We start from the raw sequence: 14,254 nt of genomic DNA, 5'->3' as shown, positions 1-14,254 counted from the left end.
AAAGTATATCAATATCATCATCGTTTACTGTCCGTTTTCCATGCTGGCATGGGTTGGACTGCTTGACAAGAAGATGGCCAGCCAGGGAGTTGTCCAGACTCTCCAATTGTTGGTTTTGACTTGGTTTCTACGGCCAGATGCCCTTCCCAACGCCAACCACTTAACACAGTGTATTGGGTGTTTTTTTTTTACACGCCACCAACACAGGTACACTAACTCAGCACCGGCGCAAGTGTGTTTTACGTGGCACCAACACCTGCAAGGGACAGATCTGTATGGATGGAAGAATGTGATTTTTACTTAGCTTGACACATCTTCTCAACCACAGCAAATCCACACACACACACAGTACAGGGTTGTTACTAATGTATATATAGTGTAGGGGTCATTGAAAACGTCTGTGTATATCTATATGTTATTAAGTTCAAATTTATAGAAAAACAAACACAAAGACAGGTGTATGAACAATAAGCAAGTGTATTAGTTTGACACTCAGGAAAAATGAAAAAAGTGTTTTACATTTCGAGCCTATGCTCTTCATCAGAAAGGAATAAGAAGAAATAACTCCTCTCTCACTAACTAGGGGCTCTTTCAGCTGCCTCTCCCATCCTGTGCACAGCCACCCTTCATTCCAATGGCTGTGTCCTCCATACCTACTGGACAGGGGAACCCCCTACACCCAACCTCAACTGGGAAAAGCCACGACTGCCGTCCCTTTCCCTTGCAATTCTGCAGAAGGCTCTCATACTTGGATCAGTTTCATGGGCTCATAGAGCGAACGTAACTCATCAACCACTTGGCGACATCTAAACATGCCCATGATCAACCAGACCATTATTGAATGTCACACAGCACTAGTCACAATACGCTTTGCATAGTTTTAGCTTTCAAATGATGCCACCCCTCTGGTTAGGCAAGTGGGCCAACATCCGTCCTGATCAGAAGGCTATTCTCTCGCGAGGTTAATCCTTTTGCAGCTGAGTAGACTGCACCAGTGTGAAATGAAGTGCCTTGTTCTAGAACACAACGTGACTATAGACTTGATAAATTAAGGTTATAATGCACCTGGCACATTAAGTAAAGTGGTTGGCATTAGGAAGGGCATCAAGCTGTAGAAAACGGGGCAAAATGAAATGCACAAACGCAAGTCAAAGAGGGCAGACATTGCTTTTAGGAGGGAACTTATAGGAGTGCAACAACCTGTCTAATCCATGCCAGCATGGAAAGCAGACATGATGATGATGATCATCATCATCATCACTATCATGTATGTTAGTGTTTACATCACTTACTACAAAATAATCATGCTGAACCTCCTCAAACAAAAGTGGACCCTTAGTATTTTTTAATTTTTATTTTTCATTTTCATGGTTTAATTAGAGGTGGTGAAGGGAGCCACTTGTAGCGTAATTGAGAGCTTCCGGATCTTGGGGAGGGAAGAGGAAAGTATCCTCTGAGTGAAATCCTGGAGCAAGTTCTTGAAATGCATCAGATTCTATTAAAGGGCTGAAGATTAGAGGACTTGAAAAAAAAATTTTTAATATAAAAATACACAGGCACAGGAATGGCTGTGTGGTAAGTAGCTTGCTTACCAACCACATGGTCCCGGGTTCATTCCCACTGCATGGCACACTGGGCAAGTATTTTCTACTATAGCCTCAGGCATGATCTATGTCCTTATATTTTCGAACAAAGGCATTTAGCACCCCCACTCAGCTCAACACACTATCTGTGTATCACGATTCCCGGGTTATTTCCCTTCATCAGCATAGAATAATTATTCGGCTAGAAGTGGCACTGCCAAATTCCTGTTCCAAATATATAGCTTTCAAAGTGACAATGAGTCACTGATCTATAAAATAGAAAATTAGTATTTGTAAATCTCACAATGAGAGATATTCATTCAACAACAGTACTTTGGAGTAAAGATTATTTGCCAACATAACATGGCTGTCCTGGTTTAGGACGAATGTTACTGTAATTTAGCCCCAGGAGACATCATCTTCAGCTGGCTATACGACACAATCTGTGTCCTTATATTTTCAAACAAGGCAACATTCGTCCTAAACCAGGACTGCCATGTTATGTTGGCAAATAATCTTTACTCCAAAGTACTGTTGCTGAATATCTGTTGTTAAGAGATTTACAAATAGTAATTTTCAAAGTTCAATTATTATTACAATTGTATGTCAGCCATATTTTCTGATATTAACCATGGTAACCAAAGTTAGTCATCATATGATGGATAGCACTCTAGTAATAATGATACAATTAGGAATAATAATAATTCTTTTTTAATTTTGGCACAAGGCCAATAATTTTGAGGGGAGGGGTGAGTTAGAAGGTTGCTCATATGGCAATAGATTTTTTTCTTACAAGTGTACAAATGAAAAACAAAAAAGATAGAAAATCAAAAATATCAAATGATATAAAAAATAATAAAATACAACAGCATGTATGAAAAAAGAAGAAAAAGAAAAGGAAAAAGGTGGAAGACAAAAATTAGTTGAAACTGGTTGGGAGAAGACAGAAAGATTAGTCTACCAAGAATAAAGAGAAAAAAATACTATAGGAGTGGTCAAAACATGTTGAGTTCTTGTCAAAAGATGACCTTTGTGAATCCTTAGATCTGAGGTAGCCTCATCCTTCACAGCTGGCACAGTGTGCCCCCCTCCATAAAAGACTTTCTCACCTCACTTTCCTGAGTTTCAAACTAATACACTTGCTTGTTTATACACCTGTCTTCATCTTTTGTTTTTGTGAAAATTTCAATATATATATATATACATACATACACACACACATATATATACATATACATACAGACATATTTATATAGTGAAAGGCATGTGGCTTAGTGGTTAGGCTGTTGCACTCACAATCCCTCAATTGGGCAGCACATTGTGTTCTTGAACAAAACACTTAATTTCACCTTGCTTAATTTCACCTTGCTCAATCGGCAAGGGGTGAAAGGTTGACCTGCTTGCCTAACCAGCAGGGTGGTGACAATTGAAGGCTAAAACAATGATGATGATGATGATGATTTTAGCACAAGGCCAGCAGTTTCTGGGCAGGAGGTAAGTGACTACATATCAACCCCAGTGCCCCTTTCTGAACCCCAGGAAATAATAATGATAACGATAATAATACATGTGAGTGCACACCCACACACACCTGATTATAATGAAACCCCTAGAATTTGATTGGTAACAAAGCTCAGGGATTTGTTTTTCTTTATCTTTAGATACTCCCCTCCAGCAACTGCTTGAACTTTCTGAGATAAGTAACCCCATTCCCACCCTAAAAGGGCAGTGAAGAATTGAGATAGGGTGGATAGGTAAGCAGGGAGGTAGGCAGGAAACTAAAAATAAAAAACTACACTTCACATAGACACACCATGTGTCAGGTCTTGTATGTAGGTCAGTGAAAATACTTGAGGTCTGTAGAACTAGAGCTGAGGGGGGGAGTAGTAGGAGGTCTCCACACACACACACACATCAAACAATAACAACAAAGCAAAAGTATTCATAAAGCCAGAGATATGTCAGCCTGGCTTTGGTTAACCTCATTGATAATTAAATACCACTCAAGCAAGTATTTCACGCTTGACTTAATCCTAAGGAGCGCTCACCTCTGCACAGGAAAAACCTTTGCTCTCAGCTTAATTCATTATGCCAGTATGTAAATTTACAGAACTGTCCAACCCATATAAGCAAAGAACAATTGATGACTCAAATCTCAGAAACAATGAGGAATTAAACATAAACAGCAACATTATTGTGTTGAATATCACAGTTTAGATCAGATCAGAGCATCAGATGTTGTTAAACACCACTGGTCACAATGCGCTTCCAATTCCATTTTGATTGCACCATTCCTTTCCACCTTGACTCAAATTGCTTAACTAGATCAACTTCCTATCATCGTAGAGGCCTTTCCCGATCACCTGGATGCCATTCGATAACTGCACAAGTCCACCTGCTGTCTGTAAACCTTGTGGCAGAATTCGTGCTTTTGGTACTCTGCAATCATAGTGTTCACTCTGATCTGTTCTCGATGTTGAATATAGACTGACCCTAAGTGTAACCCTGTTATGGAAATCTGCTCTCACACAAAAACAGAGAGAATGAGAGAGCCACACAAGTTTTTATAGCACTGCTATTTTGGCGTCACTGATTTGACACTGACGTATTCAACATCAGACACTCTAACGCTTCTCTCTCTCTCCCTCCCTCTTTATGTGTGTGAGCTTATTTCTCTTTACATATATGAAGAGATGGAAAGTATTTATGTCCACTGTATTCCACCTGAGAATCGAACTCTGTGAGGTGGGGTGGCTGTTGCAGCCAAGTGTTGCTGGCCATTCTCCAAGAGAACACCTTTGCAGTCACGTCCGAGAGGCAGGACTAGACACACCATTTGGTCTGGGGTATGCAACCCGTTGCTCCTCTCCCCACATCTTCTGCTGCTCAGTTCCCACCCCACCTCATGTCTTCTTTCTCTTTGTTTCCTCAGCAAGGTAAGCTGCGGGTTTTTCTCTCAACAAGACCAATGATGCATGAGTTAGGGGAAGGTGGGGGGGGGCGCATGAAATAATCTGGTGTTCATTCTTGTTTGAGAGAGAGGGAGTGCTGTCTCGAAACAAAAAAAATTGAGAAAGATATAAAAAGAGAAACCAGTTAGAGACAACTGAAACCCTTTCACACACAAATTATTCTATCAAATCTCAGGCTTATTTACTCTCATTATTTTTAATTCTTTCGTTTACTCTTTGACTTGTTTCAGTAATTTGACTGTGACCATGCTGCAGCACTGCCTTTAGTCGAACAAATTGACTCCAGTACTTATTCTATCGGTCACTTTTGCCGAACCGCTATGTTACGGGGGACGTGAACACACCAGCATCAGTTGTCAAGCGATGGTGGGGGACAAACACGGACACACATATATATACATACACGATGGGCTGTAGCTTTAATATTTCGATAATGTGATTGTTTACTTTTAGAATGACATTGTAGGGTAGGTGTGAGAGGCCAGATCTAGCTGGTTTGAACATACAACGGGGAGAATATTTGAGCCAGATATGACTGGTTTAAACAGTAAAAGATTAAACCAATCAGTACCTATGCATTTGCAATTTTCTGTGAAAACCTGCCCAGACAAGAGAAAACATTAACTTGCTTGAAAACAGGTGAGAGTTGATGACAGGAAGAGCATCCAGCCATAGAAAATCAGCCTCATCAAGTTGTCTGACCAATGCAAAGGTAAAAAAAATAGATGTTAAAATGGTCATCATCATCAACTGCAACAGCAGTAACCCCCCTGAACCGCTTAGCATTTAAACTGACCATCTCCAGCCCAAATATCCTACCTGTTGTATGTATGTTCTATCCAGCCTATCACACCTACCCTTCAATGCCATAATAAAATATGCAATCACATCATCAAAATAATGCAGGATTAATTAAAAGCAATGCAAATGGGAAAGAAATTAGATTTGACAGAATAATCTGAATGCTAAGAGGATTAAGCCATTGGAACATCTCTGATCAGTGGTGGGACTTGTATCCCTAGCAGAGTTTGAACCTAGAATAACCATTACAAGGAATGTTGATTATTTAAAAAAAACTGCCAGGCCTGGTGTGAACTGGAAACCGTACTTATCTAAAGGGAAAATAATTGATGCTGTTAACCAGCAGGAAATTAGTCAGAAAGAACAATATTGGCAGTGAATCGAAGCAATGTTTGATGTTTCTGGTCAGAGTTTGATACGAATGGAAAGTCGCACAGTGCTAGCAATGGGAATAGTTTTCACATTTTGTAGAATATTTCAACCGTCCACCCCCCCCATCTCGTTCTGAATAAACAAGACTTGGAGAAGCAATGGTTCACCACCAGGGAATGATTATTGGAAATGGAGTTTATACCAGTCCTGGCAGATATCGTTCGAGAAATGAATTTTAACACATACAAACTTGGTGAAATTCAATACTATTCAATTATTCTGGTCTGCACACCTGATGTGAGTAAACATGACAAAGAACATGTTCATAATGAGATGAAACCATTGGGAATAAGGTGTAAGAGGCTAAAGGTATCACACGAGAACATCATTTCTTGAGATTTGTTCTGCTAAAAGAGAGAACTACGGCTGCCTTTATGACAGAAATTCTTCCAGGATAAGAAGACTCGTTACCAATTGAGATTCTGTGGGATCAAGATTGATGATTATAATAATTATTATTTCAAATTTTTGCCATAAGGGCAGCTTGGGTGAGGGTGGGGGTTTGTCGATTACATCAACCCCAGTGTTCAACTGATACTTATTTAATCGACCCCAAAAGGATGAAAGGCAAAGTCGACCTTGATGGAAATTGAACTCAGAATGTAGCAACAGGTGAATTACCACTAAGCATTTCATCCAGTGTACTAGCGATTCTGCCAGCTTGCCATCTTGGTGGTTATAATAATAATAATAATGGGAGTTACGTTAAGTACAATTTTAACAACACATACCATAAAATGGAGACTATTCAACACAGAGGCCAGATTGTTAACCCTCATTATGCAGCCTTCTTCCTTCTAGATTCCAAATATTTACAACCCTTTAGTATTTAAACTGGACATATCATCATCAACCCTAAACATTACTGTCTTGAATCCCAGGGACTAATCACACAGATTCCATGATGTGTAAGCGACCAAAGTTCACAACATGTCCCCTTAAACGGTATACCAATCCGTCGCAGGGTCACCCATTCACAGCTGAGTGGCTGGAACCACATGAAGTGCTTTGCTCAAAATCACAATTCAGTGCCTGGTCTGGGAATCGAAACCACAACCTTGCACTCACGAGTGCAACACCCTAACCTCTAGGCCACTGCCTTCACCTTCCATTTTTATGGATTGACAAAATAGAGAACCAATCAAGTACTGCATTTAATAGTATCAGCTATCCACCTCCCCTCAAAATTTCTGGCCTTCTGCAAAATAGCATTGCCCTTGACAGAGGTAAGGATAAGTTCCTTTCCAAGTCATATTAACTCAAGGGGCCAGTTCCCCAGTTTCTATGGTGACTATAGTCCCTTCTTGGATGGGATACCAGCCCATCACAGGTACTACTCCTTTTTGTCAGCTGGTCAGACTGGAGCAACGTGAAATGAAGTGTTTTGCTCCAGAACACAACACATCACCAATCCAAGGACCAAAACCACAACACCCTTAACTGCTGAGCCACACGCCTCCACCTTGGCACAGGTAAGCACTCTATCGTATGCCATTTACCTCAGAATGGTTTATACTTCGGACAAATATCAATGAATTATTATTTATTCTTGTAATCAGAAATAAATTTAGAAATTTCAACTGTTCGTTTCTTTTTTTTTCCTGCAAAGCATCTGTTTTTGAAAATTGAAATTAATCATTTTTTCCGCACAAGCCTTGCAAATACCGACACAGATATTCTCTACATACATGTGCGACTTTAATATATTATCTGTTGCGGTCTCAATTGTTTGATACTGCTTAACAAGTTTATATACATATATATATATATATGTAGACACACACGTGATATTGCCCATTGCAGCATGGAACATGGACGTTAAATAATGGTGGTAATAGTATCAATCAATTATAATGTTTTAATATTCGTTTCTACTCTAGGCACAAGGCCTGAAATTTTGGGGAAGGGGGCCAGTCGATTAGATCGACCCCATTATGCTACTGGTACTTAATTTATCAACCTTGAAAGGATGAAAGACAAAGTCGACCTTGGCAGAATTTGAACTCAGAACTTAAAGACAGACAAAATACCGCTAAGTATTCTGTCCGGCGTGCGAATGAGAAGTTTGCTCCCCAACCATATAGCTTTGGGTTCAAATCCCACTGCCTGGCACATCGGGTAAGTGCCTTCTACTGACATCACATCGTAGTCGTAAACAAGAGTCACTGTTATGCAAGCAATGTTACTGTTTCCAATCTTCCACGAAAATATGTCCAGCCAAAAAGAAGTGATACCCTACTTGGAAACAGGTATGGGTTGGTGACAACTGGTGTTGGTGTGTTTACGTCCCCATAACTTAGTGGTTCAGCAAAAGGGGTTCAATGGAATAAGTACTAAGCTTTAAAAAATAAGTCCTAGGGTTGATTTGTTCCGACTAGAACCCTTGAAGGCGGTGCCCCAGCATGGCCACAGTCAAACGACTGAAACAGATAAAATAAAAAAAGAAATCATTGCAGAGCTGTTTGTTGTTTTAACCTTTTTGCATTGAGACCTTATTCACATTGTAGTGTAGGTGTGAGAGGTCAGATCTGGCCAGTGTGAACATGAAATGGGTAAAATATTTCAGCTGAATATGGCCGGATTAAATGCTTAAGGATTAAGAGGTGGATGACAGTTAGTTTCCCTGTGTGGAATATCCGTTTCTACTCTAGGAACAAGGCTCGAAATTTTGGAGGAAGGGCCCAGTCGATTAGATCAACCCCAGTACACAACTGGTCCCAAATTTATCGAGCCCCTAAAGGATAAAAGGCAAAATTCAACCTTGGCGGAATTTGAACTCAGAATGTAAAGACAGCCAAAATACTAAGCATTTCACATAACGTGCTAACAATTCTGCCAACTTGCTATTTTACATGCGTGGAATATTAATCCTAAGAGGATGGTATTAACCTTAAAAGATGTTCTCCATGCAAATGTAGGTTGGTAGTCGAGAGAGAAGAGATGTTTTCTGTATTACATTATACTATATGTAATATAATGGTTATATTGTTTCATACAGTTTTAGTATTGCTTGATGCAGTTTTAACATTGTTTGGTGAAGTTGAACCCTTTTGTTACCATATTTCTGTTGAGATGCTCTGTGTTTCTTCCAATCACTTTAAATATAACAAAGAATTTAGTAAAATAACTTAGTTATCATTCAGCTAGTGTTAAGAACATAAATTGTGACTAAGGTTTGGTGGAAGATTTTAATTCAGAACTTATGAAAACAAGACATTTGTACTCAGAGCCAGAATTGGTTTCAGCCAGGTTGGTAATGAAAGGGTTAAGAATTGTTTGATACAGTTGTTTGATACAATTTTTATGATTATTATCCTCATCATCTAACATCAGCTTTCCTTGCTGGCATGGGTTGGACAGTTTGACAGGAGCTGGCAAACCTGAGAGTTGCAACAGGCTCCAACTGTTTGTTTTGGTATGGTTTCTATGGCTGGATACTCTTCCTAATGCTAACCACTTTGGAAAAACTACTGGGTGCTTTTGAAATATTGTTTGATACAGTTTTAATATTGATTAATAAAGTTTGATAGTTATATATTGTTTGATAGAGTTTTGTATTAAGACAGTTTCATATTGTTTTATACAATTAAATATTGTGTAATATTTGTCTGATAAAGTTAAATATTTTCTGGTACAGTTTGATAGTTAATATGACGATGATCCAAAACAACACTTTGTTCAATAACATCTCAACAATGACAACCAATAATTAAGGTTTCAATCCCTAGTTGAACTACCACATCTGTGAACCAAAAAGTGAGTCTAGAAATAGCTACCAAATTTTCTCAAATCACATCATACAGTCTTAAAAAAAGGGATATACACATTATATAATGTAGTCCAACAGGTAACATATTCACAATGGGCATACCTTTAATCATAGATCTGCTGCACCATGTCTGACCTGAGGTCAAACAACTTCAAAACTTTCACAAAGAATTCAATCATGACATGAACACCACAAATTCCTTATTTTACTCTCGAAAATAAACTGTAAATTTTATTCATTTATTTTCTTTTTCAAAGTCATCAGTCTTAATTTTGGCTACTAACAACCCCATCATCTTCATCCACATAAGTCTTACATATTGCATATTGTTTTACTTGTTTCAGTCTGTGGACATGCTGGAGCCCAAGGCAAAAGAAAGAGGCAAGATATCATGCCATGGTACTGAACCTGGAACCACGTGGTTAGGAAGTAAGCTTCTTTATTTCTACCACACAACCACACCTGCTCCTGTATTGCATATATTTATCTTTAAATTGATGTGCATAAAATTCCCCCTCCTTCTAAATACACACACACATATTCAATTCTTATGATCAAAACCTGCAAAACACAAGACAAGAGGGAAGGATCTTAACTTTCTATCTTTGTATCACAGAGGCTGGTTATGTCTCAATTACTTTGGACAGTAGTGGTGGTGGTGGTGGTGGAAGTGGTCAGCAGGTTTGGAGTGGAGAATAGCCGTTGACCTAGCCCAAGGGGTCATGAAGCCAACCAAAGACTTACTGCAAGTGTGCCTTTTCTATCACCATTGTAAGGTTACTGGTAGTTAAAGCAAAGGGGTTGATGGTCAGTTTGTACGAAAGGGAAGAGAGGGGAAGAAGAAAGAATGAGAGAACAAGGAGAGAGAGAGAGAAGGAAAGGGTGTCAGTGAGGAGAGAACGTGATGTGATTGAGAGATAACTGAGAGAGAAAAGATGCGAGTGAGAGACGCGAAGGGAAGGACACGACACGTTAATTACACAAGTCTCCAACACACAGACACACCACACATATATATATATATATATATATATATACACCTTTTATTTTTTACTTGTCTCAGTCCTGAGTCTGCAGCCATGCTGGAGCACCACCTTGAATTATAATCGAACCGATCGACCCCCAGCACTTTCTATCTTTTTTTGTAAAGCTTCGTTACTTATTCTATCGGTTTCTTCAGCCCAATCGCTAGCTTACGGGGACGAAAACACACCAACACCGATTGTCGAGCGCGGTGGTAGAGAACAGAACATATAAATAAAATGGAGTCCCACCATGACCAGAGCTAATAAAAAATACTAGGTATTTGTATATATACATAATATATTATATACATACACATATATAGATAGAGAGAGAAAAGTAGAGGGAGGTTTTAAGTGTTATGTAACCAGGTGGTCCTTTATCATTTATCATACTTCAGGGATCCATTCCCTCTGACCCTCAAAAAAGAGAGGGTCAGGCATATATACTTTGTAAACGTAGATTACACAAACATTTATGCCATATTTTTTATATATATATATATATATATATATATATATTTTACTTGCAGACTGTAGAGGAAGAAGGAACGATAGCCATGACCTTTGGAGGTCCTCCAAGACCACTGAACTCGTTGCAGTATCTCCACATCCTCATCCTCACAAATACACACATATGGACATAATTATGTCTCAATAGATATTATATATGTATATATATATATATATATATACATTGAAATATATTTAGCAGAAGCAACAAAGTGACTCAAGAGCCGAGAGTTTCGTGCGTTAGCACTTAATTAAACTAGTTACAGACCAAGGGTTGTAAATTTATAAATTTATATACCGGCGATAAATAGTATTTCCGTGGAATATATACACATATATATATATGGCAAAGGTAAAGAATACGGAGTGGAGAACATACATATTCTTTTAGTGGTTTCAGTCGGACTACGGTCATGCTGGAGCACCGCCTTAAATAACATGGTAACTTTTAAAGAAATCAACATTATCGTACCGGCTCTGTCAACTGTTTACCACAGGCATGCATACATATATAAATATATATATATATGCATGTAGGTAGGTATATGTGTGGAATCGACAGATAAGGAAACCGATACACGAACGAACAAATAAGTACACGCGCGCGTACACACTCACACAGACAGACGAGAGGTTTTTGGCATGGCCAGACCACGTAGTTTGTGGAGGGCGCGAAGGTATACAATCAAATATCATAACCCAAGCGAATGAATAAGTAATGTCGACCTTGGTGGGATTTGAGCTCAAATCGTAACGGCATATAACTAAACCCCGCGAAGTATTTTCTCGGATCACATACACGCATACATAAGTGTAGTACCCGAAGCTCTGGACCCTTGAGTCACTTTAGAACCTATTGTGTGTATAAATATATATATGTGTTGTCTGTGTGTGTATAGACGTGTACATGTGTGTACGTATATTTACACATGCATGTAAATGAGAGAAAGAGATAGATGTGTAAGTAAGGATGAGCTAATAAATGGATGCGGGAAGAGGGCAAAGGAGTGAGAGAAGATAGGAACCAGTCACCTCTGTCACCAACGCTGGTTGCGGTGGCGGGGGTAGTGGACTGTGTCACCTGTCACACCTAATGGGTTGGTGGAAGGGAAGGAGAGAGAGAGAGAGACATGCATAGACAGAGAGATACATAGATGTATAGACAGACACACAAATAGATAAATAGATGGATAGAGAGATATATGAGGAAAAGATTGAACGAAAGAAGAAAGCAGAGAATTGAGAGAATAAAAAAGGAACGAAATGTAGATGTAGACGAACAGGTAGATGGAGACATAGATCGATGAATAGATAAACAGACAGACAAATAGATAAATGGATAGGTAGATAGATAGATAAATATTTAGATGCATAGAGATAGATGATAGATAGATAGATAGATGAACAGATAGAGAGATAGATAAAGATTGAATGATAGGTAGATCGATCGAGGTAAACAGGTATATACATAGAGATAAATATACAAAGAAAAGAAAATAGCAAAGGTGAATCAATAGGGTTGCGTCAGGGTGTGTGCAGAGGAGAAGCGAGGATAGCCAGGTCAATGAATGGAGTGGGCAATGGCTAGTGGTGTGAGAAAAATGAGTAGATATTGAAGTCTTCCTTACCTCGCTACTGTTTCATCACTGACCAAGTGTCATCATATTGGACTGGAGACCAGGACCGAGTCGGCATCTTGCTCAGAACCACCTACTGCGTGGATCAGACGGTTCTCTGGAGACGGTCTGAATATGGTGAGGTGGTGAGAGTGAGATGGCGGTGGCGCTGATGATGATAATCGTGGTGGTGGTGGTGGTGTGTTGTTTGCAGGGGACTGATATGTATGTATGGTGTGCTAGTGTATGTGTGTGTGTGTGTGGTTTGTATGGAAGGGCTGGCCTTGTGTAGAGAAGAGGTGAGAGTGGTGTATGTGTGAGCTTGCAGGGGACTATGCGTATAGTAGTATGCTGGCGGTGATGGTGGTAGTGGTGGTGGAACTATGGTTTGTGTGTGTGTGTGTGTGTGTGCGCGAAGGGGTTGGTATGTTTAGTGTGGCTGTGAGACTATGGTGTGTTGATAGAGAGGGGCTGGTATGTCTAGCATGGTGGTGAAACCGTGGTCTGTATATAAAGGTAGGGGGTTGGTATGGTTTATGTGGCGATGGTGGCGGTGGCGGTGAGCCAGTGGTGTGTATATGAAAGTGTACGTGGGGCGGGGAGCCGGTATATTTAGTAAGGTGGTGAAACTGTAGTGTGGACGGGAAGGTGGGGCTGGTACGCTTCTGTGGTGGTGAAACAGTGGTGTATAACAGGAGAACTGGAGGTTGGTATGTTTAGCACGGTGGTGAAACCGTGGTGTGTATATAGAGGTAGGGTTGGTATGTTTGTGTGTTGGTGGTGGTAGTGGTGGTGGTGAAACCGGTGCTGTATGTATGTGTGTGTATATATATATATATACACGAGGTGGGGCTATGGTATGTTTAGTGTTGGTGCGTTTGTAAGGGACTTAGTATGTGAGCGAGGTGGTGTGTTTGGAGGATGGTGTCGGTGGTGGTATGTGTAGCAAGGTGGTGGTGAGACTTGTGTGTATAGAACGAGGAGGAGGTGGAGTTGAGCGGGAGTAGAGAGGGGACTGGGTAATATGAGTATGTGATCTCTGTGTGTATGCGTATGTGTGTGTGTATAGATTGAAGTAAGGGATTAGTATGGTGTGTATAAATATATTTGTGTGTGTGTGTGTGTAGGAGGGAAGAGTAAGGCGGTGTGGCAGTGAGGTGAAAACCTGGTGTTTGTGTGTCGAGAGAATAGGAGGGTTAGAGATAGGCGAGCGTGGTGTGTAGTGGTTGATGTGTGTGTGTGTGTGTATTTGAGTAGAGACAGAGAGATAGTGTGTGGTGGTTCTATATATGTATGTGTGTGTGTGGAGAGACTGGTGGTTGTGTGCGTGCATATAGTGTGAGGCAGTGATGGTAGGTGTGTGTGTGTGTATATATATATATATATATATATATGTGTGTGTGTGTGTGTATAAGGATGAGTGAGAAGGAAGGGAGGTTAGGGTATGTAGTTTCTTAAGTGCTGTGGGGTGTACATGTCAGTGTGTATTAGATGTATGAGTATGGCGAGTGTCTGGCGGTGAAAAATGGTTGAACGTGGTGTGGCT

General features: G+C 39.9%; 1 protein-coding gene across 1 annotated transcript in view; it reads right to left on the bottom strand.

Moving 5' to 3' along the window:
* LOC106870080 (zinc finger protein 431) overlaps nucleotides 1–14,248 on the bottom strand; it is a 36,101-nt gene extending 21,853 nt beyond the window's left edge. Inside the window, exon 1 of the mRNA XM_014916056.2 lies at nucleotides 12,721–14,248. The gene's annotated coding sequence lies outside the window, so the exon portion shown is untranslated. The remainder of the gene's footprint in view (nucleotides 1–12,720) is intronic.
* Between the last annotated feature and the right edge of the window lie 6 nt (nucleotides 14,249–14,254).

This window comes from Octopus bimaculoides, chromosome 14, assembly GCF_001194135.2.
Source record: "Octopus bimaculoides isolate UCB-OBI-ISO-001 chromosome 14, ASM119413v2, whole genome shotgun sequence".
NCBI lineage: Eukaryota > Metazoa > Mollusca > Cephalopoda > Octopoda > Octopodidae > Octopus > Octopus bimaculoides.
This window is presented reverse-complemented; position numbering and strand designations above follow the sequence as displayed.